Source organism: Microtus pennsylvanicus, chromosome X (genome assembly GCF_037038515.1).
Source record: "Microtus pennsylvanicus isolate mMicPen1 chromosome X, mMicPen1.hap1, whole genome shotgun sequence".
Lineage (NCBI taxonomy): Eukaryota > Metazoa > Chordata > Mammalia > Rodentia > Cricetidae > Microtus > Microtus pennsylvanicus.
In genome coordinates, this window is record NC_134601.1 from 84,339,154 (window position 1) to 84,345,904 (window position 6,751).

The 6,751-nt window shown below is 43.8% G+C and overlaps 1 pseudogene; it reads left to right on the top strand.

Moving 5' to 3' along the window:
* Window positions 1-5,416: 5,416 nt before the first annotated feature.
* LOC142840712 (RNA-binding protein Musashi homolog 2-like) lies at window positions 5,417-6,517 on the top strand (annotated as a pseudogene).
* The last annotated feature ends 234 nt before the right edge of the window (window positions 6,518-6,751 follow it).

Below are 6,751 nucleotides of genomic sequence, written 5' to 3' on the forward strand. Positions count from 1 at the left end.
GTGGTCAGCTTTTCATCAACACTATGTAAGTGTTTCGTGGAAGGACCTCTTAAAGGAGCTACAAGGTTTTGCAGCTAATGCTGCGTCAGGAAGCCTCTCTTAAATGAGAGTGCTTGCCTCTAGCAAGCAGAGCAGACCCAAGAAATTGCTGCTACCAAGAAGCCATGCTTTACTCTATTCTTTTCTTCCCAGAATTACTTCCCACACTCTGTCAGGCTTTATGTGGATGCAGTTGTCCACGTGGGCACCACTCTGTTGTAGAAGGAGCAGGCTGTGTCCTGCTGACCAGCTAGCTTAGCCCTGAAATAACCACACAGAAACTGTATTCAGTTAATTACTGCCTGGCCCATTATCTCCAGCCCCTTATTGGCTAACTCTCACATATTAGTTTAACCCATCTCCATTAATGTGTATCGCCACTTGACTGTGGCTTACTGGCATGGGTCTAACCAGTGTCTGTCTTGGGCAGGAGAATCATGGTGTCTGCCTGTCTCTGCTTTCTTCCTCCTAGAATTCTGTTCTGTCTTCCCCGCCTACCTGAGTTCCGCCCTATCAACTAGGCCAAGGCAGTTTCTTTAATAACCAATGAAAGCAACACAAATACAGAAGGGCCTCCTACACCAGAAGTAAGACTGTCCTTCAGGGTTTCTTCTTCATGAAAGAGTCTGCCAAACATTCTGCAGGACACAGAAGAAAGTGACTGACAAACTGCCAATATAGGTGAAACTGTCTTTGAAATTTCCTGCTTTATGGAAAAGTCTTCCATATACTATGGACCTGTATGCTGAATATGGGTGTCCCGATAATACAAAAGAATTTTGGGTGACAGTCAAGTAGCCCCAAAGTTACAAAAGAACTTTGAGTGACAGTTCAGGAAGCAAGATGTCTCTGTCAATTCTAGAATTTTAGAAGTTGCTTACTGTTTACGTAGGTAATAGCATATCCTTCTGGAGTCTTTGATGGAGTTGAAGAATAGACAGTTATAATTATAATTTTCCTCAGTTATGATAAAAGATGAAGTAGATATAAATATTGTGACTGTAATTCTTGCTTGATACCTATTTTGTTATATGTAACTTTACTATGTTAAAGTTAAAGCCTTCCTTTTTATTTAGACAAAAAAGGGGAGATGATATAGGAGGTGATATATGCTGTGAATATGTTTTATTGCCATTGGTTAATAAAGAAGCTGCTTTGACCAATGGTTTAACAGAGTAAAACCAGGCAGAAAATCCAAACAAAATTGTAGCAAGAAAGTAGGTGGAGTCAAGGTGATGCCATGTAGATGTTAGAGGGAAAAGATGCTCACATCCCAGTACCAGTAAACCATGAGCCTCACGGTAAAATGTAAAATAATAGAAATGGATTGATTTAAGATGTAAGAACTAGCTAGAAATATACCTAAGTGATTTGTCAAGCAGTGTTTTAATTAATATAGTTTCTGTGCCATTATTCTGGGTCTGGAAGGATGAGAAATGAACAAGCAGGCTCTGACTACAGAAACCATCCAGCCCTGGGTTTTTTTGGTTGGAAGGCTTTTGATGACTGATTCTATGTATTTTATTTAGGCTTGATTTGTTGGATATAAACTTTTTTAGGTTGTTTATGTTGTAGAAACTTTTTCTTTCTCCTTCAACCATACCGATAATTTCACTGGGTATATTAATCTAGGTTGGCTGTCATAGTTTTTTTTATGACTATTACCTTTTATGACATTTAACAATTGCTTTGAGATCCTCTGACTGTCAAATTTCCCATTGAGAAAACAGCTGCTATTCTGATGGGTTTTCCTTTATATGTGACTTGTGCTTTTTCTCTTACAGATTTTAGTACATTTTATTTGTTATATATACTTAGTGATTTAGCTATTATATGTTGCGGGGATTTTCTTTTCTGATGTTGTCTATTGTAACGGCGTAAACGAATTCAGACAGATTGTAAAAATATATACAGCTTTAATGGAGGAATAGACTTACAGAACCACAGTTTTCACGGAGACCAGGAAAGCAGAAGCGAGCACTGCGAGCATGCTCGCCAGATTTATAGATAAACATTAGCCTGAGGCAAACACGCCCCTTAAGGGGTGGGACTCATCCCTACAGTCTATTTTGTGTTTTGTGTGCTTCTTGCATTTGTATGGATGTGCCTTTCACTAGTTTGCTGAATGTTTTTTCCATTATCATGTTGAAGCTATGATCTATGCCAAAAACTTGGGATTCATCTATGCCTATATGTCAAGTTGGGAGCCTAGGCCCCTGCCCCTCGCATCTATCCCAGCCCCCAGGCCTGGTCTGGACTCCAAATCCCAGGGAGGGGTTAGGACCACTCCCCAGGGTACTTAAGTGATCTCCCAAAAAATAAGAACGCATGGTCTTCCTTTCTTCCTCCTGGGGGTCACGTTCCCACAGCTTCCCAGTTCCCCCTTGGGGCCACCTGAGAGCACAGATCTCCCATTAAAACTGGATATTTCTTAATTTTGCTTGTTTTGATTTGGCTTGATTGGGAATTTTGCGTCAGCAGGGAGCTCATGTTAGGAAATATTCCTAAAATTTGGAAGTTCCACCGAGATAGGGCAGGCCCTTTCCATGTGGCAGGCCACATGTTGAAAGGCCCCTAGTCTACACTTTGAGGTCTCTATGCCACACTTAAAACCAGCTTCTGGGCTACAGCAGCTGCATCTTGGTGAGTCCCCTTTTTTGGCTATGCTATAGGGTTTGGGGGGTACCCATTTATACTTATTTTTGTCGTTTTGGGATTCCTGCTGAAGTCGTGAGCTCACGTCGGGAATTCGAGTCCCAGGTGCGGTCAATCCCATGGAATCAGGCTTGGCTCAGGCGGAGATCTGTTTGTCCTGGGACACCGGGCATCCAATCTCCATGGCCCCTTTTGGACTTAAAAGCCATTTTGGAGGATGCCCTGAAATGGACTTAGGCCTTGTGATTGGGCATAGACTCTAAAATGGGCACTTACAGTTCAAAGCCATGTCTGCTGTTGCCCCTGTAAGCCTCTTACAAAAATCTCTTAAAATTGATCCTGTCTGATACAAATAAACAGAGCTTACATATATATGTCCATGGCTTTTGGGCTCTGTACTCTTGCCCCCCACTTACTAGCCCCCCACTGACTAGCCAGTGTCTCACAGCACCAGAGGCACTGGCCTCTCCCCCACTCCCTCAAGTCCATACTTCCCAACCCCCTCCTGTGTAGCAACATTCTTTTCCCTCCCTTTTCCAATTTGGAGGTTCAAGGTCAACTTCCACCTTCCCCTCCCCCTCTTACCTCACTGTTCCACTCCTGGACCCCCTCTGCACACTGGGTTATCCCCTCCCATGCTCCCTTTTCTCTTCCAAATCTCTCTCAGGTAGAAAAGCGGGTAGGTTCCTTTTCTACTAATCATTCTGCTTCCTCAGTCAGTACTAGATATTAGGAAAGAGTTTAAAAAAAAGGTTGATGATAGTCCCCAAACTCCTATATGGTAATTGGTGAAAATGGCCTTTAAAGTTTTTAATGTGAGAGAGGAATCAGCTGAGTCTTCCCGATAGACAAAGTTACAACAATCTACAGGCCTTAGCAGCTGCCCTAAGGTCACAGGAAGGGGAACAAGTGAAGCCAACCACAGGGCTCTATCAAGTGTGGCCTAAATGGTCATGTGGCACGATATTGCACTACACCTGCTCTATCTACCAGCAACTTAGACACTGGAAATCACAATGCCCCCATGCAGGCTTGTCCTCTATGCCAAGCCATGGAGATCCGGCCTCATCACCACCAGCAAGTGAAACTGTATACCTATAATTCAAAGGTTTGTTTGTTTTCATGGTGTCCCACATTTTCTTTGTTTGTTTCATATGGTTTTTATTTTTCCTTTTCTTTTGTTCTAATACCTCCACTTTATCTTCTAGTCTTGATATTTTATCTTCTGCTTGATTAATTCTACTTGTAAAGTTTCCTTTTGAGTTTTCTAGTTGAGTTACTGGGTCTTTCATTTTTACCTTAAGTCTCCTAATGGCATTAGAAGGAAAACTTTAACCCAAAGAGGTTAACTATACCCACAAAATCACAGGCAATAAGTAATCTCAAACCAGCAAAACCCAAAGACAGGAAACACATCACATACACACACACACACGCACGCACACACACACACACACACACACACACAACCACCATCACCAACGACTACAAAAAATAACAGAAATTAAGAATCATTGATATCTTTCAGTATCAATGGTATCAATTACCCAGTAAAAAGACACAGACTAACAGAATGGTTGCGTCACATTGAAGTTGAACAAGGCAAACCAACAGAAAGCAAAAAGCACCAAAAGAAGGTACAAGAATCACAGACCCAGTCATTCACACATTCAGAAATCCCATAAAAGCATTAAACTGAAAGCTATAATATATGCACAGAGGACTTGGGACAGAACCACGTAGGACCTGTGCTTGCTGCTTCAGTCTCTGTGAGTTCATATGAACTTTGCTTAGTTGATTAGAGGGACTTGTTCTCCTGCTTTCTTCCATCCCCTCTGTTTCCCATACCCCTGCCTCCTCTTTCAAAGGGTTTATTCCTTGAGCTCTAAGGAAAGGCATTTGATGGAGACATCCCAATTAGAGCTGAGTGTGCCAAGGTCTCTCTCTCTGCAGTATATCTGGCTATGGCCACTACATTTGTTCCCTTCTGCTGCAGGAGGAAGCCTCTCTGATGATGACTGAATAAGGCTCTGATCTATAAGTATAGCAGAATATCATTAGGAGTCACTTTATTTTTGCTCTCTATTTTTTTAAGAACAGAATTATTTGGTTTAACCCTAGGTCTCTAGGTCTCTGGGTTATTTAGTCTCTCATTCTTGGTTGCCCAAGCAGTGTGTGGTTACATCTCATGGAGAAGGCCTTAAGTCAAATCAAACATTGGTTGGTTACTCCCACAAGCTTTGTGCCATCATCGCCCTAGCATATTTTACAGGTAGGTCAGAATGTAGATCAAAGGGCTTGTGGCTGGATTGGTGTTTACAGTTCACGTTAGATAACCCTCAGAGTACTTCCCATACCAAAGACACTGGGACATGGGAGTGAAGGTTCTATATAGCACTAGCTTGACCTCTCCATGTTCAATGAGTTGTGTAGTTGTTGTCTTCATCAGTGTGGCCTTGATGTCACTTTGTGGAGAGCAACCTATTGTCTTGGCAATAGCCTGGGTTTCTTGGGGATTTCCATGTGACTCCCTTGAACAACAACTCTATTAGATGTATCCTAGGAGGGGGAAGGGGGGAGAGGCAGAGGTGGAGGCGGGCAGGAGGATTGGGAGAGGCAGGGGAGGAGGGACAGAGATCTGGGGCTAGGAACTGGCTGCCACTGCTCTCTGCTTAGCTGTTGGGCTCAGTGTGTAGGGGGTGGGGGATGGGGGTGTTCCACTATGGAGGCAAATGGGAGCTTAGGCACCTTGGGCAACACCAGCGACTCCCAGCCTGACCCCAGTAAATTGTTTATTGGTGGACTGAGCTGGAAGACCTTACCAGAAAGCCTTAGAGACTATTTTAGCAAATTTGGAGACATCAGAAAATGTATGGTCATGAGAGATCCCACTATAAAACACTCCAGAGGCTTTGGTTTCGTCACCTTTGCAGACCCAGCAAGTGTAGATAAAGTATTAGGTCAGCTCCACAATGAGTTAGATTCCAAGACAATTGACCCCAAAGTTGCATTTTCTCGTTGTGGGTAGCCCAATGGAATGGTGGAGGGTGTACACGGGATGCAAAAATCTCGACTTGACTCACATGGGGCACCGAGAGGCCGTTAGATGATGGTCACAAGAACAAAAAAAATTTGTAGCAGGATTATCTGTGAACACTGTAATGAAAGATGTAAAGCTGTATTTCGAGCAGTTTGGCAAGGTGGAGGATGCATTGCTGATGTTTGACAAAACCACCAACAGGTACAGAGGGTTTGGCTTTGTCACTTTTAAGAATGAAGATGTTGTGGAGAAAGTCTGTGAGATTCATTTCCACAAAATCAATAATAAAATGGTAGAATGTAAGAAGGCTCAGCTGAAAGAACTCTTGTTCCCAACTGGAACAAGACACTGGGTCCGGAGGCTGCCCTACACCATGAATGCGTTCATGCTTGGCATTAAGATGTCGGGCTACCTGAACTTTGTGGGAACCTATGGTCAAGGCTACCATAGATTTGCTCCTAGCTATGGCTACCTGTTCCTAGGCTTCCCAGCAGCAGCTTATGGACCAGTGGTGGCAGCAGTGGCAGCGGCTCAAGGATCAGTCCCAAATAGCCACATTGCTCAACCTAATTTTGGTGCACCTGCTTCCCAGGCAGGTTCCAACCAGGTGTGGCCCAGAGGTGTCCCAGGGCCAACAGCCCAGGACTTGTCACCGATCTCTATGGCCTTTCCAGCTAGGACTCCGGAGTGGGGAATTACATAAGTGCAGCCAGCCCACAGCCTGACTCAGGCTTCGGCCACAGCCCTTTGATTGCAATGGCTTTTACAAATGGATACCATTGAATAGGTGCTTCCATTGCCATCTCACTCTGAGAGCATACCTGGATGTCCAGGCAAGACTGGGTGAAGTCCCCACCAGTCTCACTCCTCATCCCAACCAGTGATGGCACACTTTAGATTGAGGGTTGAACACATCTCATCTCAATCCATGATTCTGGTTTGGTCTGTTTGTTTTCCTTTGGTGGTCTCCCTTTCCCTCCCTCCTTTCTCCTTTTCAGTCTCTCTGAATCACATTTG